General features: G+C 40.1%; 1 long non-coding RNA gene across 6 annotated transcripts; it reads right to left on the bottom strand.

Annotated features, from left to right (window-relative positions):
• Nucleotides 1-26,015, bottom strand: LOC110878472. Of its 6 annotated transcripts, XR_002557972.2 has the most exons (10): nt 25,939-26,012; nt 25,716-25,860; nt 2,927-3,470; nt 2,770-2,830; nt 2,609-2,691; nt 2,073-2,118; nt 1,877-2,000; nt 1,321-1,735; nt 937-1,070; nt 1-261 (listed from the first exon to the last, which is right to left on the bottom strand). It is a non-coding gene; the product is annotated as an uncharacterized LOC110878472 (long non-coding RNA). The 6 variants fall into 6 exon arrangements; XR_002557973.2 differs by lacking the exon at nt 937-1,070; XR_004867092.1 differs by lacking the exons at nt 1-261; nt 937-1,070 and having other exon boundaries at nt 1,209-1,735; nt 25,716-25,751; nt 25,939-26,015.
• Nucleotides 26,016-27,828: the final 1,813 nt, after the last annotated feature.

Below are 27,828 nucleotides of genomic sequence, written 5' to 3'. Positions count from 1 at the left end.
TAAAACACAAATGAATAAGTTTAATTTATTGAAGTAATCGTTTGAATTAAATAACCGTTGAAGTAATAATAAATTAGTAAACTACAATGAGACAAAGGCATTGTTTAGGACCTCGGTTTGGATTCCCTACGAAATCTACCTGCTTCTGTTGGGTGATTGTCCAACAAAAAGATACAGCACCCGTAAGCTACCAACTACCTTGTCCCTTGGTGTGGTGGTAAAGTACGAATCTTCTATCTAAACGTGGAGATGATTTAAATCCTGCAAGGTGCATATATAAGGACATAGGTTATCACCCGCGAACTTCGCGGGTCGGGAAATTTAATCTACATTATCACAAAGTGTATAAATAATAGTGGGAATGCCCGTACGTTGCCGCGGATAGCGATGCGGCAGCATAAAAAATACGTATCAATTATTTTTGTGATATGTACCGAGAATATCTCTTTTGTTAATTGATGCCAAAAGTTTATGTTCCCTATAATGATAACCAACATGATGAACAAAGCTAAAAATGCTTCTATTATCCATCATGCCACCATGAACCTTAAATGTACATGTAAGGTGTATACTTTTAGGTAAAATTAATGTACATGACTCCTCAAGTTTTCAAAACGGCTCAATTAAAAAAAATTGCTAATTAAAAAAAAGGTTGTAGTAGACTTGGCAAACGGGTCGGGTCATGGGTCAAAACGGCTAAATTAAAAAAACAGGTTGTTTTGGTCAGGTCGAAACGGGTTCGGGCCAAAACGGGTTTTTGGGGCGGGTTGGTTAAAAATGTTTTTTTTAAAGAAGATTATACATCAAGGGGCAATTTTTCGTGTTGAAACGGGCCCGGGTTGGTTCTGGTTGAGTACGGGTCAATACTTTTTGACACCCAATCCATGCTTATTGGCCGTGATTATAAAATTCCATACCCATGGCTATTTTATTTACCTATGTGGCTATTATGTGAAAATGGGCCAATTCGGATTGAAACTGCAACCAATGTACTGAAACTGCATATGTCATACATCTTCTCCAATTCATATATGCACAAGATCATGTTGCACAATGTTCAGAACTTGAACCTATATAATTAAAAATAACTCCTTTATAGGCCTTAAAGTTGCTATGACATCAGAACCACTATCTATTGCAGATGAAATCATAGCAAAAATGTAAAAAATCAAAACCAGAACCATATATCTTTTTTAATGGTAACGGTGTAACCACGGAAACAAAACTAAAGATAACAGAATTCAGGTTACAAGTTACACGTCTAAAGAGTATAAATTAGAGTTAAAAAAACTTAACACATCAGGAGACATAATTACTAACCTGCACAAAATTAAAACGGGCAGCAAATTTGAACCTAACTGACATGAAATGGACCGATATCACCGGTCAGAATCGAACCAGCGATCTCATCAGTAACAGTTAAGCAAGAAATAACCCAATCACTAATCGCCATCCACACCATATCGCCATCCACTGTGACACACTCCACGACACTGCCATAATCCTTTGTCCCCTTTTTCATTAGTGAGCCAGAAATGTACTTGTTGGATCTGCATGAGAAAGGCACTTGTGGTCGACTGATTTGTTTCGGTTCCTTGCTATGCCTCAAGCACTTGGTTTAGACCAGTTTTATTTTGTTGGACCAACCAGACCAGTCTTAATACCAACACATAGACCGTATGAACAGGTTATGGTTGGGCCAGCTGTTCTGGTTTTTAGTTCTTAACCATGTAACCTGTAGTCAGAAACTCAGAATCTTCACAGGACCAAATGCGTAACAAAAATGAATAACAACAAATATTTTGGAAAACATGTTTATTTGATTTAAGAATAACAGTAAATACTTTGATATTTTAAGAAAAATATCAAAGATTACCTTGAAAAGTAGGAGGCAACAACCATAAGGTAAGATGCTCAAACTGAACCGAATCAATTTTGAACTTTGGAATTTGTTCAGCAATAATGGGCTTTGCAATCTCCTTTGCAGTCTTGCATATTGCCTACGAATACAAACGGGTTACTAAAGAAACAGCAAAAACGATCATAATTAGCGTTACTACTTACTAATATACCTTGTCAAGGCCACATGTACTCGATGAACTTGTTAAGCCAATCAACCTACATTGATCCACGAAAACACCATACAGGATTACAAAATGCAGCCATCAGTTAATGTAGGATAGCTTTTAAAGGTGATATACTGATATGCATTCCAACAAAAAAAGCCCATTTGTTAGTTTAATTTAAATGGGTTCAGCTCAGTTTGGATCAGACCCGCAGGTTTGCATTCCAACGAAAACACCAACAAAAAAGCCCATTTGTTAGTTTAATTTAAATGGGTTCAGCTCAGTTTGGATCAGACCCGCAGGTTTGCAAGCTCACTGTTTAACCTCTTTAAATGAATAGTTTAGTTTTTGGAAAACTTTTATAACATAAGTAAAACTAATAAAGTATTTTATGCCAAAATTTACCAGATATAAAAAAAAAGAGTTTCAATATTATAGTTTAGACTTGATTCTTTTATATACCTTACATTTCTAGTTTTAGTTGTAAAATTATAGTTTAAAATTTTGATAGAAGTAAAGTTAAAAGATAAATTCCTTTATACCTCCGGTGCTTCAACCCCACCATCTTTTGACTACCCTTCAATGCAAGCCCAAGTTCCTTCTTAACATGTTTAATAACCAGTTCCTATAAAAGCACTAAATATTAGCAACTGCTCAATTTAAAAAAAAAAGAAAAGAAAAACATCACAAGGACAATATTTACATCCACTTCTTTTAACTCTGCAAAATATCTCTTGGGCTACAAGAGCTACACCACTTTTGTCCTAAAAAACAAATGTATTAACATAAACGAAAAACATGTCTAAATGAATAAACTCAAATACATAAAAATAAGCGAATGCGAGGAACAAAACACCTACAGTGGGTGCACGCAGGTCATATGTGGATATGTCAGCAATCCCAACACACTCGGTCCAACCAGTCCTCCATAAGAAGACTCGATTTCAGCATCCCAACAGCCTGCAGCGTAGTGAGCCATCTCATTTGGAAGACACTGCTTGAACCGCAATCATTCTTTATCTATCCCTTATCGTGTCAAAAATAGATATTTGTTGCTTTCTTTCCTTCTAAGCATATAGTAAGAAATGCATCATTTTCTTGAACCATTTCAGAGTCATTAGATGGTTCATGAACAATCTCTGTTTCTAACATTACTCAGAACAGTGAGTCAACAGCTAGAGACACACATCTCTGCACTTCGAGCTTGACCACCGGGCAAACGCCTAAAGATTTCATAAAGAATCTCATCGGGAAGGACTTCAATAGATGGACTCTTTTCTTCTTCAAGATATAGAAATCATGAATCACTGCTTCTTTGACGTTTGCAAGGAGAACAGTAAATGGAAAGAAAACGGGGCGAACCTTTTGAGCATAGTGATCCACCTGTAGGATAGTCGTCATCCCCTGTAAATTAGAGAAAGAAATTATTAGAAAACAGTATTTTCCTGATTCTCATAAGCCGTAGAGCCGAATGCATCTATATGCCTTAACTCAAACTCTAGTAATTTGTTAATACAATTTTTAAAATTTACCAGTTAGTAAGAAATCATGAGTGTTTTCCTATAAGATTAATCTTTCAACAGAAATATAACCATAATTTACGGCTTCAAAATCATGATCCAAACCTCAAGTATCATCTCTTATGTATTATTTCCTTTTTAAATCCAATTATACTTGCAAAACTTCCTAATTCCATTCCATTCCATTCCATGAAAATTATAACAACAAACATTAAACTGGAAGAAGTAGAAAACTCCAGCGAATCCCAAATATCACCTAATTTGTTAGCAAATAGATTGTAAATCATACTTGTTGGGGCTGGATTTTACTATAAATGATCCTTATACGTGATCCTGACCAGTGATCCTTGTTTCTTTGGCAGATAGTGATCCTCAGCCAGACTTCAGGATCAGGATCATGGGACGATATGGTGATCCTTACACTAACGGTCACTTCCACTTGTTACAAAATTGTTTTGCAGGAACACCTAGCAGGATATGCCCTACACATCATGATCCAGGGACGCGTTTTCACAAATATGGCAAGAGCTAAATTGGAGATAGACGTTGTACCGGATATGGAAACTTAGCTTGATTAATGGGCAGCAATTTAGGCTAGATTATCTTTATTTCTAAAGGGGTAATGAGCTGATTAGTGGTCTATCTACCTAAAATAAGTTACCTACACATGTATAAATACCCATCTTCCTCATTCGGAAGAACACACACAACATACGACACAACTCTCAAACACTTAGACACTCAGTGATCCTTGTACTCAGCTCATTACTATCCGAAGTTGTAACTACATTTTTATTATATTGAAGTTGGTGATCGGTAGTTGCCATCACCCGAGGTTTTTTATGCCGGAGATCATACATTGATCAAGGGCTTTTTCCTCGTCTAAATCATTGTGTCTTTGTATCTTTATCACAGAAGTGATCCTTTACTTTCATAGCTAACCAAGCATCATACCCCGTTTACATAAAGTTTGGTTACATTATCCTTGTGTGATTTTTGACCAAAACAGATTGGCGCCCACCGTGGGGCAATTGGTGCTTCATTCATAAAGAAAATCTTTTGTTCGAAATCATTTCAAAGAGTTACATGGCTTCATCATTGAAGAACACCTCCACGGCGATGTCTGCAGTCACCTCAGCACAAACCACTCTACCTCCTCCACCGGCAGGATCCCAGAAAAATGCTGAGAAGAGACCAACCCCTTCTTTCTCTAAACCTCCATCTTCTTCTGCTATGAATTCTTCTATTCCCAGTACTAGTGATGTGTTTGCTTTAATTTTGCAGATGAAGGATCGTATGCAGCGGCAGGATGAAACTAATGACAGGATCCTCATGGAGATTGGAGATCTCAAAAGACAAAAGAAAGCGGCAGAGGATCATTCCCCACTGATGCCAAAATCCTTGAGTTTTGAGACTCCAATGGTCACCTCTCAGCCATCAGGGATCCCAGACGTACAGATCACAGGGGAGACGAGAGGATCACATCTCAAGTCAGCAGCAATGACTCAGACATCGGGCTCGTATTTTCAGCCAGCAGGATCCTATCCTCAGTATATGGGATCCTTCATGAATCCGGGAGCCTATCCGGGGGCACAGCAGTTTCAAGGATCCTACTTTATCCCAGGATCATCCCAGGTTCAAGGATCCTCCTTCGTTCCAGGATCATCCCAGATACCAGGATCCTTACAGATGCCAGGATCCCTAAAAAGTTTGCAAACAGGGAGTTTAGATGTCCATCAAGGGGACTTCACTCCAATGCAGACCATTGCTTCCACTGGTCCCTCCGTTGTTCCAGAATCCCAGCAATATGGATTCCCTAACTTGAACCCAATGGGAGGTAACACTTTAAATAATTATCCTATCACTAACATGCAGGATACAGGTACCAATCACGCTATGGCCAGGGAATTACAGAAACTAAAGGACATGATCTCAAGTGTTCCAGGGGTAGTCAAGCCTATCCCAGAGATTGCAGATGGAAGCCACAAGGTATCACGCTTTGCACCACCAATTTGTGATGCAGAGGTGCCCAAAAGGTTCCATATCCCTACCATGAAGCTGTATGATGGCACAACGGATCCAGAGGAGCATATAGCACAATACAGGGAAAGGATGGAAATCAATCCTATCCCAGAAAAGTTGAAGGAAGCATGCCTATGTAAAGGATTTGGTTCCACTCTAACTGGATCAGCTCTTAAGTGGCTGCTAAGTCTTCCCCCTTACTCTATTACTTCATTTGCTAATTTAGTTAATTTATTCAATAACCAATTCTCTTGTAGTAGAAAATTTGAAAAATTAACTAGTGATTTGTACAGGATAACTCAAAATCATAACGAATCATTAAGAGATTATATAACTAAATTTAGTAAAGAATCCTTGGATATTCCCAACTTGGATATGGCTACGGCTGTTGAAGCCTTCAAAATGGGACTTCTTAAGGATTCATTATTCTATGATGATCTTGTTATGACACCTTGCAGGAACTTAGATGAAGTAAGAACTCGAGCACTCAGGTTTATCCGGCTAGAGGATGACAAGAGGATCCAGGAGAGACAAGCGGGATCCTCAAAACCGGAGAAGCAAGGATCCTCCTTCAAAAGCAACAAGTTCAAATCCTACCAGAGGAATGAGAACAAGAATGTGCATGCTGTTGACCAAGAAGAGGATGATGAAGAATATCCTCCAATCTCAAAATATTGTTTTTCCGTTGATAATCATGAACTAATCCTTGCAATGCAGAATCTAGGTGAAAAAGCTAGGTGGCCCAGGAAGAATGACAAACCATCCGAGACTAAAGACAAGTCCAAATGGTGTGCATACCATGAGGATTTCGGGCATCTAACTGAAGATTGCATAGCCTTAAGAAAAGAAATTGGATACCTGCTAAGCAAGGGGCATCTAAAGGAATTGTTGGGAAGAAAAAAGCAAAGGACCCAGGATCCTGAAAGGATCCCTGAAAAGGCTCCAGCACCTCCGGCAAACGCACAAGTGATTAACTTCATATCCGGAGGATCAGACATTTGTGGAACATCCTTCTCAGCGGCCAAAAGACATGCAAAAGAATCAAAAATGGATAATGGAGAAAGGCCTATTAGAACCTCAAGCGTCTCAGAAGGAAAGATGATAACATTTGATGAGGATGATCGCATTAATGTTCAGGATCCTCACCATGATAGCTTAGTTATCACTCTCTTTATCTCTAACCATTTTGTCCGCAGGATCCTTATTGACGGAGGGAGCTCAGTGAACATTATCCAGCTTGATGTCTTGAAGAAGATGGGAATCCCAGAATCAGACATCACACCAAGATCCTCCGTGCTTGTGGGATTCAGTGGAGAAGCGAAGAAAACTCTGGGGGACATCAAACTCCCAATCTACGTGGAAGGATTACATAATTACCAAAAATTTTGTGTTATTGACTGTTTATCTTGTTGCAACGTTATCCTTGGCAGGCCTTGGATACATGACATGAAAGCAGTTCCATCTACCTACCATCAATGTGTGAAGCTTCCTAGCCCATGGGGGATAATCAAGATCGACAGTGACCAGCAAGAAGCTAAGGATTGCTATACCTCATCCATGAAGCCAACCTCGAGGCCAAGGGAGCAATAGCAATTACAGTATCCTCCGAGGAACGTCTTGGAGGCAAGGGAACAAGATGTAGATGAAATCCTCTTGGATCCTAGTGATCCTGAATCGAAAATCTATATCGGATCAGGGATCCTTGGCAAGATGAAAGAAGACATGATATCCTTCCTCAAAAGAAGAAAATCTACCTTTGCTTGGAAACATGAAGATATGACAGGTATATCTTGTTTTGGTCAAAAATCACACAAGGATAATGTAACCAAACTTTACGTAAACGGGGAATGATGCTTGGTTAACTATGAAAGTAAAAGATCACTTCTGTGATAAAGATGCAAAGACACAATGATTTATACGAGGAAAAAGCCCTTGATCAATGAATGATCTCCGGCATAAAAAACCTCGGGTGATGGCAACTACCGATCACCAACTTCAATATAACAAAAATGTAGTTACAACTTCGGATAGTAATGAGCTGAGTACAAGGATCACTGAGTGTCTAAGTGTTTGAGAGTTGTGTCGTATGTCGTGTGTGTTCTTCCGAATGAGGAAGATGGGTATTTATATATGTGTAGGTAACTTATTTTAGGTAGATAGACCACTAATCAGCTCATTACCCCTTTAGAAATAAAGATAATCTAGCCTAAATTGCTGCCCATTAATCAAGCTAAGTTTCCATATCCGGTACAACGTCTATCTCCAATTTAGCTCTTGCCATATCTGTGAAAACGCGTCCCTGGATCATGATGTATAGGGCATATCCTGCTAGGTGTTCCTGCAAAACAATTTTGTAACAAGTTGAAGTGACCGTTAGTGTAAGGATCACCATATCGTCCCATGATCCTGATCCTGAAGTCTGGCTGAGGATCACTATCTGCCAAAGAAACAAGGATCACTGGTCAGGATCACGTATAAGGATCATTTATAGTAAAATCCAGCCCCAACAATTGCCCCCAAAATATAAGGAGTTAATTGTAAATAGATGAGTTATATTTTGTTTTGAGCTTATCTCTAACGGACGATTCCGATTTACTAGCCGTTGTATATGGACTAGCCGTTATGATATTTACGTCATTGATGTGACGATCCCTGCAAATCATCATTATAAATAGGAGATAGGGTTAGGATCATTTTGTATTTAAATTCGAAGTATCTCCCTTTATAACCATCATTGAAGACTCTTGATCAGGTATCATCTTCTTCTTTCTCTTCTTTGCTCTGTTCTTTCGTGCTTTTACTCTGTTTTTGTTCAAATATGCTGCTCCGTAATTCTCCGCACAAGAGTCCCAAGAAGGAGAGTCCCTTAAAGAGCCAGGGAATTATCAAGGATTCTCCCGTGGAGAGATGTTGCTTTACTGATGTCCACATAGACAAGATTCGCCATTGTTTCCCAGCGAATGCTGTTTTCAAACCTTTTGATCCTACTGCTTTAAGCGATCTTGTCTCAGATGTCTGGGTGGCTTTTCCTGCTACTCCCTTCCTCATTGGGTATTCATATCCTTTTCCGATGTTCACCCAATCTTTCTTTTCTCTTACCGGCATCTCATATATCCAAGCTATGCCGATGATCTGGAGGGTTCTATATACCTTCGAGAGGATCATCGAGCAAGAAGGGATTGATCTGGGGTTGGCAGAGCTGGCCGAGCTCTATGATCTTACTACGTTTGGTTCCCATCGGTATCTGCTGAAACGGAAAGCTGGGGAGGATCACCCTATTTTCAAAGTGACCAAGAATGATACCAACTGGAAACGTCGATTTTTCTTTGTTAAGAGGGATTCCATCCCGGATGGGAAGGATCTGCCCAAGGAATGGGCCACTCATGGTAGGATAGAGGATCCTCGAAGGATCACTATCAGTTCTGTCTCATATGATGAGGATCACTGATGTCTTTTCTTTTTTGCAGCTATCTCTGTTGCTCATTTAAAGTTGACCCCTGCTGCCAAAGAAAGAGTGTTAGCCTTCAAGAAGCTTAATCCTGAAGTCAGAAGCTTCCAAATCATTATCCAAGATTCTCTAGAGATATCCTCTGCATCTGCCACAATGTCAAGTAAGTATCCTCATAGAAAATAAGTTTTATGTGAAAGTATTTAATTTAACAAGGGAACTTATCTTGTTTTTGAATTGTGTAGGTGCCGGAAAGTCTGCCAGGTCTGTTAAATCTGCCTCCAAGTTTGGGATCAGTGATCTTGCCAATGTCACGTCCTCGAAGAAGAAGGCTCCTGCTGCCAGCCCTTCAGTCTCAGCCCCTAAAGCGTCCATTCGGGGCAAGGGAAAAAAGAGGAAGGCTTCAGATGATCTTCAAGGATTTCCTCTTCTCCGTCAGCAATTCCTTGACTATTTTGATGAGGTTAGGATCACTGCCCCTGTTAATTGTCTTCGACAAGTCCGAGGATCACATGTGTCTGATGTTGCTTTCCTGTTGTCTTCTTTAGAAATTCTCCGAAATGGAGACTTACGTCAATCAGGTTGAGGATCAGGATCGTCAAATTGCTGACCTTCAACAGACGTGTGGGCTGAAGGATCTTAAGATTGCCGATCTTGAGAAGAAGATCCGGGCAGTCAAAGATGAGGCTGTTAAGGCGTTGATCAAGTTTGATTATGAGAAGCATGACATTACCCAAGACGCTAAGGTCTCTGCCGCGGTAACCATGTACAAGATACAACTGCAGATGGCTGCGGAGGCTCAAGATCCTTCCTTTGACAGGAGCACATGGGATGTTGAAGGCTGGAAGGCAAGGCTAGCAGAGTTGGAAGATGACGATGATGCTGAGGATATCCCAATGCTGGAGGGAGGTGATGTTGATAAGGATCAGGGTGGAGGAGCTGGTGATGGAGCAGCGAAGAAGTAAGCTGCATGATTGGGCGATGATGGATATTTCGAGACTAGGCCGGAGCCCAATTTTTTTTAGGATTGGTAGTGGTTTTTTGTGGTAGTGGTGTTTGGAACAATTTATGGTCCGTAACTTAAACAATAGTTTCTTAGGGTTAAGGGTCCTGGATCCTTTTAGACAATAGGTAGGATTACAAAAGGTGGAGGGATCCTCTGTTTGGGGGATGAAGCCTTTGTGATCCTGCCGCTTTTTCTTTCCTGCAAAAATGCTAAGACCGCATAGACAATGGACACCCTTTGCCAACCCATGTGGACGGGCCACGTTTTGCTGGTAGAAATGTGGGTTGGCAATTTTGACAACTTTTTGAAAGGGTTAATGATCCTTTTGTTAAATAATATAACTTAACTTTTCTGGTTTATCTTGTGTTGTTATCCTTCAATAATCCTCTTATTTCTTAATTGCTATATTTGTTAAAATAACGAGAGTTGAAAAAGTGTTTGATAAACTTAGGATATGATCCTAGATCAAATATCCTCAAATTGAAATTATTCAAAGTATTTTGGTTCAAGGATCATAGGTTTGGTTGTCAAAGTATAAGGGTTGGTTAGGATAATGAATAATGAAATTGAAAATAGTTAAGGATCATACCTGAAGATCCACGTTAGGATCCTAACCTTTAATCGGTACAACCATAGGTAAAACTTTAATGGATAATAAGGATCAAGGATCCTTAATCGTTTAACTTCGAAAACCTGAAAAAATGGAATACAACTTGGGACTAAGCCAATATAAAGGATAAGTTAGTAACTGGGGACAAGCCCAAAGGATAACTGAGAATGATCCCAGAGGATCACTGGGGACGAGCCCAAAGGATAACTGGGGACGATCCCGGAGGATCACTGGGGACAAGCCCATAGGACAACTGAGGATGATCCCGGAGGATCACTGGGGACAAGCCCATAGGATAACTGGGGACAAGCCCAAAGGATCGTATGTAAACTGGAGTATGGCCCTTTCTGGCAACTATCCAAACTTAGTGACATGAAAATGTCAAAACCTTAGCTAACGTGAAAACGTTAGAAACCTTAGGAACGGATGTATGGTGCGTCCACCATTATACGTAGGATCCTGGGTATAGCCAGTACGATGAGGTCGCCAGCCCCGAAAGTGGGTACTGATCCCAAGGACGTGAACTATATCAGGATCATCGTGCGCTGCTGGCGGAAACTGGGGATAATCCCAAGGATAACTGGGGTTAGACCCAAGGATCTGTGGTGCTTTTGAAGATCTTTGATGATATGCTGAAGATACCTGAACTTATCATAACTCAAATGGTTTGTGAGTAGGGGATGAAGGATACATGATCCTTATCCTTAAAAATAAGAAAATGCAATAGTTTTAGGATAAGCATATTACCTGAGTAAGGATCACCGATATCTCCAGGATCCTTCAAGGATACTTCAATGTAAGGATCACATGCAGGAAGGATCATGTTCACATGAAATATTTCTTTAAGTGAACAGCATTCCAGGCTCTTGGTAACAAGTTTCCTTCCATGGTTAGCAACCTGTATGCCCCCTTTCCTGCTTCAGCTTCAATCAAGTAGGGACCTTCCCATTTTGGTGCTAGCTTCCCGTCAGCAGGATTGATGGTATTTTGAAATGCTTTTCTCAACACCATATCTCCGACTTGGAACTTCCTTATCCTGACATTCTTGTTGTAGGCACCAGCCATCCTTTGTTGGTAGCTTGCCATCCTTATCCTAGCTAGATCCCTGTTTTCCTCAATAGTATCCAAATCCTGAGCTAGGATCGTAGCATTTTCTTCAGGATCACGGGCACTTGTTCTAGCAGTTGGGATCACCATCTCTGTTGGGATCACTGCTTCTGCCCCAAATACTAAAGAGAAGGGTGTCTGACCGGTGGCATTTTTGGGAGTTGTCCTATCAGCCCATAGCACATAAGGTAATTCTTCTGCCCATTTCCCTTTCTTGGATCCTAGCTTCTTCTTCAGATTGTTGATGATGATCTTGTTGGATGATTCTGCTTGACCATTGGCTTGTGGGTGAACTGGTGTTGATGTGATCATCTTGATTCCCCAACTGTCACAAAAGTTAGTGGTTCTCCTTCCAATGAATTGAGAACCATTATCACATACAATTTCAGAGGGAATGCCAAATCTGGTTATAATGTTTCTTTTGATAAAGGATATAACTTCCTTCTCTCTGACTTGAGCAAAGGCTTCAGCTTCTATCCACTTGGAGAAATAGTCAGTCATGGCGAGCATAAATACTTTTCCACCAGGTGCTTTAGGAAGCTTGCCAACTATATCCATTCCCCATCTCATGAATGGCCAAGAGGATGGTATTGGGTGTAAGAATTCAGCTGGTTGATGAAGGATATTGCTATGTCTTTGGCAAGGATCACACTTTTTAGCATATTCTACAGCATCCCTTTTCATGGTTGGCCAGTAGTATCCTGTTCTAAGGATCCTTGAGAATAATGCCCTGCCCCCAGTGTGGTTTCCACAATCTCCTTCGTGGAAGTCTCTCAATACTTCTTCTATTTCAGGATCTTCAATACATCTTAAATATGGTCCTGCAAGGGATCGTTTATATAGCACATTATTTAAGATTGCAAATTGAGATACCTTAATCCTGAAAGCTCTAGGATTTTCTCCCGTTGGAATCTCCCCATGTTGCAAGTATCTCATGATCGGTGAGATCCATGATCCTGAATAAGATCGAGCTTCTTCACTAGGGATTATTGCAGTATCCTCTTCTATTTCCATGGCTACTTGATTTTCGATAGCAGGAGCCAGGATATGGATGATAGGGATACTTATATCTTCTGGAATTTTTAAGGATGATCCTAGGTTGGCCAATGCATCAGCTTCCGTGTTATCCTCCCTTGGTACCTGTGTTAAGCTAAAAGAAACAAAAGAGAGTGCCAATTCTTTGACTATCTCTAAATATTTGGTTAGTTTTTCACCTTTAACAGCATAGGATCCGTTAAAGTGATTAGTGATCAATAATGAATCTACATATACGTTAAGATACTTTACCCCCATATCCTTAGCGATTTGTAAGCCAGCGATTAGGGCTTCATACTCAGCCTCATTGTTAGTTGCTTGGAACTCACAGGCTATGGAGTGGGGTATTATGTCCCCCTGTGGCGATTTTAGGAGGATCCCTAGCCCTGTGCCTTTGATGTTTGAGGATCCGTCAGTGTGTAGGATCCAAGGATCCTTGGTCTCATCCAGCTGCTGGACCTCCAATTCTGCTTCCTTTTGTAGATCACTACTGAAATCAGCCACAAAGTCAGCTAGTGCTTGAGATTTAATGGCTGTTCTTGGTTCGTATCTTATATCATGGGCACTAAGCTTCACTGCCCACTTAGCCATTCTCCCTGACATATCCGGTTTCCTGAGGACATTCTTAATTGGAAAATTAGTTTTGACAATAATAGTATGGGTTTCAAAATAATGCCTTAACTTCGTGGATGCCATGATTAATGCAAGGATGAGTTTTTCGAGGTGTGAGTACCTGGATTCGGCATCAAGTAGACTTTTACTTACATAGTAGATAGGATATTGTGTACCTTCGTGATCCTTAACAAGGACAGCACTTACAGCGGTTGAGGATACCGCCAGATATAAGGATAACACATCTCCTTTTTCCGGTTTTGCTAATGCTGGTGCTGAGGACATATATTATTTTAGGGCTTGTAAAGCATTCTCATGCTTCTCAGTCCATTCGAACTTCTTATTCTTCCTTAGGATATCGTAGAATTCTTTGCACTTTTCTGAGGATTTCGATATGAACCTGTTCAAAGCTGCTATCCTGCCTGTTAGTCTTTGAACATCCTTGGCATTGGCAGGAGATTTGATATTTATTAATGCTTTGATTTGTTCCGGGCTTGCTTCAATGCCCCTCTGGGTTACCATGTATCCTAAGAACTTTCCTGCCTTAACACCAAAATGGCATTTTGAAGGATTAAGTTTCATGTTGTAACTATCAAGGATATCGAATGCTTCTTCCAAGTCCCTTAGGTGATCCTCAGCTTTCTTTGACTTGACCACCATATCATCTATGTACACCTCCATAGTTTTTCCAATTTGATCTTTGAACATCATATTTACCAGCCTTTGATATGTTGCACCTGCATTTCTTAGTCCAAAAGGCATGGCAATATAACAATATAAACCGGTTGGGGTCATAAAGGCTGTATCATCTTGGTCAGATGGTTCCATCTGGATTTGTTGGAATCCAGATGATGCATCCATAAAAGTTAACAGTTCATGCCCCGCTGTTGCATCCACCATGGAGTCAATGTGGGGTAATGGGAAAGGATCCTTGGGACATGCCTTATTCAAATCAGTGAAATCGACACATACCCTCCACTTTCCGTTTTTCTTTTGGACAACAACCACATTGGCTAACCATTTAGGATACTTTACCTCTCTGATCATACCTGCTCGAAGTAGTCTCTCTACTTCTTCTTGGATAATGGCATTCCTTTCTGGTGCAAACTTCCTCCTTTTTTGATGGATTGGCTTGATAGACCTGTCAATGCCAAGTTTGTGAGTAATAATATCCTTAGATATACCTGTCATATCTTCATGTTTCCAAGCAAAGGTAGATTTTCTTCTTTTGAGGAAGGATATCATGTCTTCTTTCATCTTGCCAAGGATCCCTGATCCGATATAGATTTTCGATTCAGGATCACTAGGATCCAAGAGGATTTCATCTACATCTTGTTCCCTTGCCTCCAAGACGTTCCTCGGAGGATACTGTAATTGCTATTGCTCCCTTGGCCTCGAGGTTGGCTTCATGGATGAGGTATAGCAATCCTTAGCTTCTTGCTGGTCACTGTCGATCTTGATTATCCCCCATGGGCTAGGGAGCTTCACACATTGATGGTAGGTAGATGGAACTGCTTTCATGTCATGTATCCAAGGCCTGCCAAGGATAACGTTGCAACAAGATAAACAGTCAATAACACAAAATTTTTGGTAATTATGTAATCCTTCCACGTAGATTGGGAGTTTGATGTCCCCCAGAGTTTTCTTCGTTTCTCCACTGAATCCCACAAGCACGGAGGATCTTGGTGTGATGTCTGATTCTGGGATTCCCATCTTCTTCAAGACATCAAACTGGATAATGTTCACTGAGCTCCCTCCGTCAATAAGGATCCTGCGGACAAAATGGTTAGAGATAAAGAGAGTGATAACTAAGCTATCATGGTGAGGATCCTGAACATTAATGCGATCATCCTCATCAAATGTTATCATCTTTCCTTCTGAGACGCTTGAGGTTCTAATAGGCCTTTCTCCATTATCCATTTTTGATTCTTTTGCATGTCTTTTGGCCGCTGAGAAGGATGTTCCACAAATGTCTGATCCTCCGGATATGAAGTTAATCACTTGTGCGTTTGCCGGAGGTGCTGGAGCCTTTTCAGGGATCCTTTCAGGATCCTGGGTCCTTTGCTTTTTTCTTCCCAACAATTCCTTTAGATGCCCCTTGCTTAGCAGGTATCCAATTTCTTTTCTTAAGGCTATGCAATCTTCAGTTAGATGCCCGAAATCCTCATGGTATGCACACCATTTGGACTTGTCTTTAGTCCCGGATGGTTTGTCATTCTTCCTGGGCCACCTAGCTTTTTCACCTAGATTCTGCATTGCAAGGATTAGTTCATGATTATCAACGGAAAAACAATATTCTGAGATTGGAGGATATTCTTCATCATCCTCTTCTTGGTCAACAGCATGCACATTCTTGTTCTCATTCCTCTGGTAGGATTTGAACTTGTTGCTTTTGAAGGAGGATCCTTGCTTCTCCGGTTTTGAGGATCCCGCTTGTCTCTCCTGGATCCTCTTGTCATCCTCTAGCCGGATAAACCTGAGTGCTCGAGTTCTTACTTCATCTAAGTTCCTGCAAGGTGTCATAACAAGATCATCATAGAATAATGAATCCTTAAGAAGTCCCATTTTGAAGGCTTCAACAGCCGTAGCCATATCCAAGTTGGGAATATCCAAGGATTCTTTACTAAATTTAGTTATATAATCTCTTAATGATTCGTTATGATTTTGAGTTATCCTGTACAAATCACTAGTTAATTTTTCAAATTTTCTACTACAAGAGAATTGGTTATTGAATAAATTAACTAAATTAGCAAATGAAGTAATAGAGTAAGGGGGAAGACTTAGCAGCCACTTAAGAGCTGATCCAGTTAGAGTGGAACCAAATCCTTTACATAGGCATGCTTCCTTCAACTTTTCTGGGATAGGATTGATTTCCATCCTTTCCCTGTATTGTGCTATATGCTCCTCTGGATCCGTTGTGCCATCATACAGCTTCATGGTAGGGATATGGAACCTTTTGGGCACCTCTGCATCACAAATTGGTGGTGCAAAGCGTGATACCTTGTGGCTTCCATCTGCAATCTCTGGGATAGGCTTGACTACCCCTGGAACACTTGAGATCATGTCCTTTAGTTTCTGTAATTCCCTGGCCATAGCGTGATTGGTACCTGTATCCTGCATGTTAGTGATAGGATAATTATTTAAAGTGTTACCTCCCATTGGGTTCAAGTTAGGGAATCCATATTGCTGGGATTCTGGAACAACGGAGGGACCAGTGGAAGCAATGGTCTGCATTGGAATGAAGTCCCCTTGATGGACATCTAAACTCCCTGTTTGCAAGCTTTTTAGGGATCCTGGCATCTGTAAGGATCCTGGTATCTGGGATGATCCTGGAACGAAGGAGGATCCTTGAACCTGGGATGATCCTGGGATAAAGTAGGATCCTTGAAACTGCTGTGCCCCCGGATAGGCTCCCGGATTCATGAAGGATCCCATATACTGAGGATAGGATCCTGCTGGCTGAAAATACGAGCCGGATGTCTGAGTCATTGCTGCTGACTTGAGATGTGATCCTCTCGTCTCCCCTGTGATCTGTACGTCTGGGATCCCTGATGGCTGAGAGGTGACCATTGGAGTCTCAAAACTCAAGGATTTTGGCATCAGTGGGGAATGATCCTCTGCCGCTTTCTTTTGTCTTTTGAGATCTCCAATCTCCCTGAGGATCCTGTCATTAGTTTCATCCTGCCGCTGCATACGATCCTTCATCTGCAAAATTAAAGCAAACACATCACTAGTACTGGGAATAGAAGAATTCATAGCAGAAGAAGATGGAGGTTTAGAGAAAGAAGGGGTTGGTCTCTTCTCAGCATTTCTCTGGGATCCTGCCGGTGGAGGAGGTAGAGTGGTTTGTGTTGAGGTGACTGCAGACATTGCCGTGGAGGTGTTCTCCAATGATGAAGCCATGTAACTCTTTGAAATGATTTCGAACAAAAGATTTTCTTATGAATGAAGCACCAATTGCCCCACGGTGGGCGCCAAACTGTTTTGGTCAAAAATCACACAAGGATAATGTAACCAAACTTTACGTAAACGGGGAATGATGCTTGGTTAACTATGAAAGTAAAAGATCACTTCTGTGATAAAGATGCAAAGACACAATGATTTATACGAGGAAAAAGCCCTTGATCAATGAATGATCTCCGGCATAAAAAACCTCGGGTGATGGCAACTACCGATCACCAACTTCAATATAACAAAAATGTAGTTACAACTTCGGATAGTAATGAGCTGAGTACAAGGATCACTGAGTGTCTAAGTGTTTGAGAGTTGTGTCGTATGTCGTGTGTGTTCTTCCGAATGAGGAAGATGGGTATTTATATATGTGTAGGTAACTTATTTTAGGTAGATAGACCACTAATCAGCTCATTACCCCTTTAGAAATAAAGATAATCTAGCCTAAATTGCTGCCCATTAATCAAGCTAAGTTTCCATATCCGGTACAACGTCTATCTCCAATTTAGCTCTTGCCATATCTGTGAAAACGCGTCCCTGGATCATGATGTATAGGGCATATCCTGCTAGGTGTTCCTGCAAAACAATTTTGTAACAAGTTGAAGTGACCGTTAGTGTAAGGATCACCATATCGTCCCATGATCCTGATCCTGAAGTCTGGCTGAGGATCACTATCTGCCAAAGAAACAAGGATCACTGGTCAGGATCACGTATAAGGATCATTTATAGTAAAATCCAGCCCCAACATATCTAAGGATATTATTACTCACAAACTTGGCATTGACAGGTCTATCAAGCCAATCCATCAAAAAAGGAGGAAGTTTGCACCAGAAAGGAATGCCATTATCCAAGAAGAAGTAGAGAGACTACTCCGAGCAGGTATGATCAGAGAGGTAAAGTATCCTAAATGGTTAGCCAATGTGGTTGTTGTCCAAAAGAAAAACGGAAAGTGGAGGGTATGTGTCGATTTCACTGATTTGAATAAGGCATGTCCCAAGGATCCTTTCCCATTACCCCACATTGACTCCATGGTGGATGCAACAGCGGGGCATGAACTGTTAACTTTTATGGATGCATCATCTGGATTCCAACAAATCCAGATGGAACCATCTGACCAAGAGGATACAGCCTTTATGACCCCAACCGGTTTATATTGTTATATTGCCATGCCTTTTGGACTAAGAAATGCAGGTGCAACATATCAAAGGCTGGTAAATATGATGTTCAAAGATCAAATTGGAAAAACTATGGAGGTGTACATAGATGATATGGTGGTCAAGTCAAAGAAAGCTGAGGATCACCTAAGGGACTTGGAAGAAGCATTCGATATCCTTGATAGTTACAACATGAAACTTAATCCTTCAAAATGCCATTTTGGTGTTAAGGCAGGAAAGTTCTTAGGATACATGGTAACCCAGAGGGGCATTGAAGCAAGCCCGGAACAAATCAAAGCATTAATAAATATCAAATCTCCTGCCAATGCCAAGGATGTTCAAAGACTAACAGGCAGGATAGCAGCTTTGAACAGGTTCATATCGAAATCCTCAGAAAAGTGCAAAGAATTCTACGATATCCTAAGGAAGAATAAGAAGTTCGAATGGACTGAGAAGCATGAGAATGCTTTACAAGCCCTAAAAGAATATATGTCCTCAGCACCAGCATTAGCAAAACCGGAAAAAGGAGATGTGTTATCCTTATATCTGGCGGTATCCTCAACCGCTGTAAGTGCTGTCCTTGTTAAGGATCACGAAGGTACACAATATCCTATCTACTATGTAAGTAAAAGTCTACTTGATGCCGAATCCAGGTACTCACACCTCGAAAAACTCATCCTTGCATTAATCATGGCATCCACGAAGTTAAGGCATTATTTTGAAACCCATACTATTATTGTTAAAACTAATTTTCCAATTAAGAACGTCCTCAGGAAACCGGATATGTCAGGGAGAATGGCTAAGTGGGCAGTGAAGCTTAGTGCCCATGATATAAGATACGAACCAAGAACAGCCATTAAATCTCAAGCACTAGCTGACTTTGTGGCTGATTTCAGTAGTGATCTACAAAAGGAAGCAGAATTGGAGGTCCAGCAGCTGGATGAGACCAAGGATCCTTGGATCCTACACACTGACGGATCCTCAAACATCAAAGGCACAGGGCTAGGGATCCTCCTAAAATCGCCACAGGGGGACATAATACCCCACTCCATAGCCTGTGAGTTCCAAGCAACTAACAATGAGGCTGAGTATGAAGCCCTAATTGCTGGCTTACAAATCGCTAAGGATATGGGGGTAAAGTATCTTAACGTATATGTAGATTCATTATTGATCACTAATCACTTTAACGGATCCTATGCTGTTAAAGGTGAAAAACTAACCAAATATTTAGAGATAGTCAAAGAATTGGCACTCTCTTTTGTTTCTTTTAGCTTAACACAGGTACCAAGGGAGGATAACACGGAAGCTGATGCATTGGCCAACCTAGGATCATCCTTAAAAATTCCAGAAGATATAAGTATCCCTATCATCCATATCCTGGATCCTGCTATCGAAAATCAAGTAGCCATGGAAATAGAAGAGGATACTGCAATAATCCCTAGTGAAGAAGCTCGATCTTATTCAGGATCATGGATCTCACCGATCATGAGATACTTGCAACATGGGGAGATTCCAACGGGAGAAAATCCTAGAGCTTTCGGGATTAAGGTATCTCAATTTGCAATCTTAAATAATGTGCTATATAAACGATCCCTTGCAGGACCATATTTAAGATGTATTGAAGATCCTGAAATAGAAGAAGTATTGAGAGACTTCCACGAAGGAGATTGTGGAAACCACACTGGGGGCAGGGCATTATTCTCAAGGATCCTTAGAACAGGATACTACTGGCCAACCATGAAAAGGGATGCTGTAGAATATGCTAAAAAGTGTGATCCTTGCCAAAGACATAGCAATATCCTTCATCAACCAGCTGAATTCTTACACCCAATACCATCCTCTTGGCCATTCATGAGATGGGGAATGGATATAGTTGGCAAGCTTCCTAAAGCACCTGGTGGAAAAGTATTTATGCTCGCCATGACTGACTATTTCTCCAAGTGGATAGAAGCTGAAGCCTTTGCTCAAGTCAGAGAGAAGGAAGTTATATCCTTTATCAAAAGAAACATTATAACCAGATTTGGCATTCCCTCTGAAATTGTATGTGATAATGGTTCTCAATTCATTGGAAGGAGAACCACTAACTTTTGTGACAGTTGGGGAATCAAGATGATCACATCAACACCAGTTCACCCACAAGCCAATGGTCAAGCAGAATCATCCAACAAGATCATCATCAACAATCTGAAGAAGAAGCCAGGATCCAAGAAAGGGAAATGGGCAGAAGAATTACCTTATGTGCTATGGGCTGATAGGACAACTCCCAAAAATGCCACCGGTCAGACACCCTTCTCTTTAGTATTTGGGGCAGAAGCAGTGATCCCAACAGAGATGGTGATCCCAACTGCTAGAACAAGTGCTCGTGATCCTGAAGAAAATGCTACGATCCTAGCTCAGGATTTGGATACTATTGAGGAAAACAGGGATCTAGCTAGGATAAGGATGGCAAGCTACCAACAAAGGATGGCTGGTGCCTACAACAAGAATGTCAGGATAAGGAAGTTCCAAGTCGGAGATATGGTGTTGAGAAAAGCATTTCAAAATACCATCAATCCTGCTGACGGGAAGCTAGCACCAAAATGGGAAGGTCCCTACTTAATTGAAGCTGAAGCAGGAAAGGGGGCATACAGGTTGCTAACCATGGAAGGAAACTTGTTACCAAGAGCCTGGAATGCTGTTCACTTAAAGAAATATTTCATGTGAACATGATCCTTCCTGCATGTGATCCTTACATTGAAGTATCCTTGAAGGATCCTGGAGATATCGGTGATCCTTACTCAGGTAATATGCTTATCCTAAAACTATTGCATTTTCTTATTTTTTAAGGATAAGGATCATGTATCCTTCATCCCCTACTCACAAACCATTTGAGTTATGATAAGTTCAGGTATCTTCAGCATATCATCAAAGATCTTCAAAAGCACCACAGATCCTTGGGTCCAACCCCAGTTATCCTTGGGATTATCCCCAGTTTCCGCCAGCAGCGCACGATGATCCTGATATAGTTCACGTCCTTGGGATCAGTACCCACTTTCGGGGCTGGCGACCTCATCGTACTGGCTATACCCAGGATCCTACGTATAATGGTGGACGCACCATACATCCGTTCCTAAGGTTTCTAACGTTTTCACGTTAGCTAAGGTTTTGACATTTTCATGTCACTAAGTTTGGATAGTTGCCAGAAAGGGCCATACTCCAGTTTGCATACGATCCTTTGGGCTTGTCCCCAGTTATCCTATGGGCTTGTCCCCAGTGATCCTCCGGGATCATCCTCAGTTGTCCTATGGGCTTATCCCCAGTGATCCTCCGGGATCATCCCCAGTTATCCTTTGGGCTCGTCCCCAGTGATCCTCTGGGATCATTCTCAGTTATCCTTTGGGCTTGTCCCCAGTTACTAACTTATCCTTTATATTGGCTTAGTCCCAAGTTGTATTCCATTTTTTCAGGTTTTCGAAGTTAAACAATTAAGGATCCTTAATCCTTATTATCCATTAAAGTTTTACCTATGGTAATTCCGATTAAAGGTTAGGATCCTAACTTGGATCCTCAGGTATGATCCTTAACTACTTTTAATTTCATTATTCATTTGAATAACCTTTAGACCTTGGCAACTGAACCTATGATCCTTAAAATAAACTATCTTGAAAACTTTCGATTATAGGATATTTGATCCAGGATCATATCCTAAATTTCTTAAACATAATTTGCTCAACTTTTCAAACAAACATGTGTCAAAACAATTGAAAATCAAAAAGGATAATAACACAAGATAAGCGACAAAAGTTTAAGATTTTATTTATTAAACAAAAGGATCTTTAACCCTTTCAAAAAGTTGTCAAAATTACCTACCCAAAGCTTCTACCAGCAATACGTGGCCCGTCCGCTGGGGTAGGTAAAGGGTGTCCATGATAATAGGTTCAAAAGTATTGCAGGGAAATTAAAAGGCGGCAGGATCACAACGGCTTCATCCCCCAAACAGAGGATCCCTCCACCATGTGTAATCCTACCTATTGTTCAAAGGATCCAGGATCCTTAACCCTAAGAAACTATTGTCCAGAGATTACAAACCATAATTGTTTCAAACATCAACAACCACAAAAGACCACTACCAATCCTAAAAAATTGGGCTCCGGCCTAGTCAACAATATCCATCATCGCCCAATCATGCAGCTTACTTCTTCACTGCTCCATCACCACCAGCTTCTCCACCCTGATCCTTATCAGCATCACCGCCTTCCAGCATGGGGATCTCCTCAGTCTCATCCTCATCCTCCAGGTCCGCCAACCTTGCCTTCCAACCCTCCACGTCCCATGAGCTCTTGTTAAAGGCAGGATCCTGAGCCTCCGCAGCCATTTGTAGTTGTATCTTGTACATAGCAGTTGCGGCAGAGACCTTGGCATCCTGGATGATCTCCTGCTTCTCGTTATCCATGTCAATCAGCCTCTGAGCAGCTTCATCCTTGGTAGCCTGGAGTTCCTTCTCAAGATCCGCTATCTTGAGATCCTTCAACACACCCATTTGCTGAAGATCGGCAATCTGGCTCTCCTGGTCCTCAACATTGCCAAGATAAGTTTCAATCTCAGCAAGTTTCTGCAAACAAAAGAAACAAAGACAAGCTCGGAATCAGGTGATCATCGAAAGATACCAGATAACCAACAGGGGCAGTGATCCTCACCTCGTTCACATAGTCAAGAAATTGCTGACGAAGGAGAGGGAATCCTTGGAGTTCATCAGAGGCTTTCCTCTTTTTTCCCTTACCCCGAATGGACGCTTTAGGAGCTGAGACTGAAGGGCTGGCAGCAGGAGCCTTCTTCTTCGAGGACGTGACATTGGCAAGATCACTGATCCCAAACTTGGAGGCAGATTTAACGGACCTGGCAGATTTTCCAGCACCTACACAATTCAAAAAACAAGATAAGTTCCCTTCTAAAATTAAATATTTTTACATAAAACTAACTTTCTATGAGGATACTTACTTGACATCGTGGCAGACGCAGAGGATATCTCTTGAGAATCTTGGATAATAATCTAGAAGCTTCGAACTTCAGGATCAAGCTTCTTGAAAGCTAACACTCTCTCTTTGGCAGCAGGGGTCAACCTTAAGTGAGCAACGGAGATAGCTGCATAAAAAGACAAAAAAGAAAAGACATCAGTGATCCTCATCATATGAGACAGAACTGATAGTGATCCTTCGAGGATCCTCTATCCTACCATGAGTGGCCCATTCCTTGGGCAGATCCTTCCCATCCGGGATGGAATCCCTCTTAACAAAGAAGAATCGACGTTTCCAGTTGGTATCATTCTTGGTCACTTTGAAAATAGGGTGATCCTCCCCAGCTTTCCGTTTCAGCAGATACCGGTGGGAACCAAACGTAGTAAGATCATAGAGCTCGGCCAGCTCTGCCATCCCCAGATCAATCCCTTCTTGCTCGATGATCCTCTCGAAGGTATATAGAACCCTCCAGATCATCGGCATAGCTTGGATATATGAGATGCCGGTAAGAGAAAAGAAAGATTGGGTAAACATCGGAAAAGGATATGAATACCCAATGAGGAAGGGAGTAGCAGGAAAAGCCACCCAGACATCTGAGACAAGATCGCTCAAAGCAGTAGGATCAAAGGGTTTAAAAACAACATTCGCTGGGAAACAATGGCGAATCTTGTCTATGTGGACATCAGTAAAGCAGCATCTCTCCACGTGAGAATCCTTGATAATTCCCTGGCTCTTTAAGGGACTATCCTTCTTGGGACTCTTGTGCGGAGAATTACGGAGCAGCATATTATGAACAAAAAACAGAGTAAAAGCACGAAAGAACAGAGCAAAGAAGAGAAAGAAGAAGATGATACCTGATCAAGCCTTCGGTGACGATTATAAAGGGAGATACTTCGAATTTAAATACAAAATGATCCTAACCCTATCTCCTATTTATAATGATGATTCGCAGGGATTGTCACATCAGTGACGTAAATATCATAACGGCTAGTCCATATGCAACGGCTAGTAAATCGGAATCGTCCGTTAGAGATAAGCTCAAAGCAAAATATAACTCATCTATTTACATTTAACTCCTTATATTTTGGGGGCAATTGTTGGGGCTGGATTTTACTATAAATGATCCTTATACGTGATCCTGACCAGTGATCCTTGTTTCTTTGGCAGATAGTGATCCTCAGCCAGACTTCAGGATCAGGATCATGGGACGATATGGTGATCCTTACACTAACGGTCACTTCCACTTGTTACAAAATTGTTTTGCAGGAACACCTAGCAGGATATGCCCTACACATCATGATCCAGGGACGCGTTTTCACAAATATGGCAAGAGCTAAATTGGAGATAGACGTTGTACCGGATATGGAAACTTAGCTTGATTAATGGGCAGCAATTTAGGCTAGATTATCTTTATTTCTAAAGGGGTAATGAGCTGATTAGTGGTCTATCTACCTAAAATAAGTTACCTACACATGTATAAATACCCATCTTCCTCATTCGGAAGAACACACACAACATACGACACAACTCTCAAACACTTAGACACTCAGTGATCCTTGTACTCAGCTCATTACTATCCGAAGTTGTAACTACATTTTTATTATATTGAAGTTGGTGATCGGTAGTTGCCATCACCCGAGGTTTTTTATGCCGGAGATCATACATTGATCAAGGGCTTTTTCCTCGTCTAAATCATTGTGTCTTTGTATCTTTATCACAGAAGTGATCCTTTACTTTCATAGCTAACCAAGCATCATACCCCGTTTACATAAAGTTTGGTTACATTATCCTTGTGTGATTTTTGACCAAAACAATACTAAGTTGAAAAGATATTTAAACCCTAACAACCAAAATCTGTAATATGAGGTAACTGAATGGTTATAAACTAAGTTGAGAAAATTATATGTCCCATGTTATAATGAAAAATACTACCTGAAGGGAAAGATCAATTTGATTTGCTAAATAACTTTACAACTTGAAATGGAGATAAACCTAAATCATGTGAATTAACCTAAATCCACAACGAACAATGCTAAAATGCCATCTTTTACATGTGCAAACATAATAAATATCTAATATTTTTTTTTCAAGGATAATTAGTAAGAATCAGTCAAATCTCCGAAGAATTACATAACCAGTTGAACAAAGCCTATCATACAAAGAGCCCCTAAAATCAGCAAAGATGCATACCTGGATGAGAGTTCACCTGGTTCCAATTTAGGGTTTCTGAAAGGAAACGAAAAAAACCCTAATCAAAGAAAGTTACATATAGAGATCGACTTTAGAAATTGGGTGAGAGGAGAAATTGGATGAGAGGTCAAAGGTTCTTTGATACCTGGAGATTTAAACAAAAAAAAACCCTAATCAAAGAAAGTTACATTTAGAGTACTAAAGATCAAGGGTTCTTGAATACCTGTTGCTTACTTGATTCAACTCGCCATGTAAGGTTACCTGAGGATAAAAATTTCCATCGATGTGATTAGAGATCGAATGCGGAGAATGTTGTGTTGCTTGAAAGATTTATAGGGTTAGTTTATAGTGAAATAGGAAAGGAGATCGAAGGAGAAGGAATTTCATTCTGAGTGTGAGACCGATGAAAGACATTGGCGAAAAAAAGGAATGTAGAAGAAGCAGCAACAGTGTAAAGAGGAGAGGAAGAAATAATGTGTGGCATTTAGGGTTTGGAACGGAGAAGGAAAAAGAGCGGAGGTGTGTGGTTTTGCCGCTCATATTGATTCAAGAAGGAGCGATAAGATGCCAGGTGGCAATAAGTGGTTTAAGCAAATGCCAAGTGGCCAAAATTGTTTTGTTTTAATATAAGTAATAGATAACTATAGATTAGTTCTTTTAAAAACACTTTCACTTTTTATCTTTTATTTCAGTAGTTTGTTATAACTCTTGTTCTTTCTAGTAACTCTGTTAGAAAATCAGAGTTAACTCATGTCTTGTGATTAAGCACATGAGGGTTTCATAAAGAACAATTCTTGTAATTTAATTAGATTGTATGAATTATTCTGTTTATTAAAACTTGTTACAAACACTATTCTTGATTAATATTGTGAGAAACGTAAGAACGAATGAAAAAATCAATCAAAATTACTTTTTTTAATATTGACTTCACTATATTAAATTCTTTACACATGTGTAAATAAAAAAAATTACACATATGTAAATTTTCTTTATCTACGAATCCATGTAAATTTAAACATGTAATTTAATTTCTAATATTTTATCGAATAATGATGATGATGATGATGATGATGATGATGATGATGATGATGATGATGATGATGATGATGATGATGATGATGATGATGATTGATGATGATGATGATGATGATGATGATGATGATGATGATGATGATGATGATGATGATGATGATGATGATGATGATTGATGATGATGATGATGATGATTGATGATGATGATGATGATGATGATGATGATGATGATGATGATGATGATGATGATGATGATGATGATGATGATGATGATGATGATGATGATGATGATGATGATGATGATGATGATGATGATGATGATGATGATGATGATTGATGATGATGATGATGATGATGATGATGATGATGATGATTGATGATGATGATGATGATGATGATGATGATGATGATGATGATGATGATGATGATGATGATGATGATGATGATGATGATGATGATGATGATGATGATGATGATGATGATGATGATGATGATGATGATGATGATGATGATGATGATGATGATGATGATGATGATGATGATGATGATGATGATGATGATGATGATGATGATGATGATGATGATGATGATGATGATGATGATGATGATGATGATGATGATGATGATGATGATGATGATGATGATGATGATGATGATGATGATGATGATGATGATGATGATGATGATGATGATGATGATGATGATGATGATGATGATGATGATGATGATGATGATGATGATGATGATGATGATGATGATGATGATGATGAGTGTAAAAAAAATTGAATTTGAATTGTTTTTTATTAAGTTCTTATGTTTTTTTTTTCATTCGTTTCACGGTTCTCGCAATATTTAGCGTTCTCAAAATAAGCATCCCCATATATATATATATATATATATATATATATATATATATATATATATATATATATATATATATATATATATATAGGAGAAGGATTCGTTAGGAACCACCATTTATTGCGAGAACCGCGAGAACCAATGTAAACAAAACCAAAATACCTAAAAAATGTAAAAAAAAAAACACACACACACACACACAAAATTTTTTTTTAATAAT

The sequence above is a fragment of the Helianthus annuus genome, chromosome 9 (genome assembly GCF_002127325.2).
Source record: "Helianthus annuus cultivar XRQ/B chromosome 9, HanXRQr2.0-SUNRISE, whole genome shotgun sequence".
In the NCBI taxonomy this organism is placed as follows: Eukaryota; Viridiplantae; Streptophyta; class Magnoliopsida; order Asterales; family Asteraceae; genus Helianthus; species Helianthus annuus.
The sequence above is the reverse complement of the archived record's forward strand: the minus strand, read 5'-3'. Positions and strand labels throughout refer to the sequence as shown.